Below are 1,275 nucleotides of genomic sequence, written 5' to 3'. Positions count from 1 at the left end.
AGAGTGGGTGAAAGGGGCGGTGGCAAAACTACTACCACTGAACTCGGCCCGAACTAAAGTTGAGTGAAGGAGACAGAAGCTGGAAAGGAAAAAGTGGCTGGTCCAGGCATCTCCTCAAATGTGGAAAATTGCAGCAATTTTTTGCCATCTAATTGGGGCAGTCACAAAAAGGAAACGGCGATGGCCAAGAAGTGGAGGAAACAGAAGCAGAAAAATAAAAGAGGGTCGATATGGGGAGGGAGTAAGGCAAAAGCCCGGCCAGAAAATTAATTAAAATGCTGACTTCTTTCTATTTACACAACAAATTGCGGCAAATGCGCATAAATCAAATTGTTCGCACCATTCGATGTTTGCCTTTGCTGCCATCCTCCAAAAATATTATGGGTCCGAGGGAAATTCAATTTTCCATGCATATTTCATGTGTTTGTGTGTTTTTCGGCGTGTTTAAAGCCGCACTCGTTGTGGCCCCTTGAAAAGAACCCCCAGCCAGCCCGACCAAACCCCCAGAGCAACCCAACCATGCGCAAGCCAACAGGTTTTTCCCACTCATCGCTGGTGTTTGCGGGGGTCAAATCGGTGGAAAACAAAGCAATGCAGCGGAAAAAACCAAAGTGCTGAGTCTCTGGACTCAAAAATACCCATTAAAAACACTACAGATTTTTTACGACATTTTCTTATTGAAAATGATGAGGGGAACAGCAGTTAAAAAAATTATGAGGTTTCTAAAAAATATCAAAAGCACAACTTTAACATAATCAATATACCTTCGTTGTTTTCGAGTGCAGGGTGCCGAGAACAGCACAAAAAATGAAATGCGTGAACAAAAAGCGACCCAGGGGAGCACGCCAAAAGGGCAGGACCATTATGGGGAGGATGTGGAGGAGTATATCTGGCGCGGGGGCGAAGGACTGTTGGAGCAGGGACACTCGTGCTTTTGGCACTGACTGTCAGCCTGTTTTTGATTCATGCGTTAAATGAAAATTAATCCGATTTAATCTGTCGCTAATTAGGTTTACTTTGGGCTTGTTTCACACCTCTCAGCGAATCCTCCTCCCCCCACGAGCTCCAAGCCCCGGTAATTGTTACGAATCGCATCGATTTCGTTTCGATACCAACTTATACCACGAGTATTGAATTCGAATTCAATTAATATACCAAGCGCAGCTCGGAATACAGTCAGCAATTTGCAAACGCCGAAATAGATTAATGGTTGGGACCTGGGAAAAAACCTTGATTTATTGCTCGGTTAAATAATTCCATTTACCATTTGAAATA

This window comes from Drosophila biarmipes, chromosome 2L (genome assembly GCF_025231255.1).
Source record: "Drosophila biarmipes strain raj3 chromosome 2L, RU_DBia_V1.1, whole genome shotgun sequence".
NCBI classification, from domain to species: Eukaryota; Metazoa; Arthropoda; class Insecta; order Diptera; family Drosophilidae; genus Drosophila; species Drosophila biarmipes.
This window is presented reverse-complemented; position numbering follows the sequence as displayed.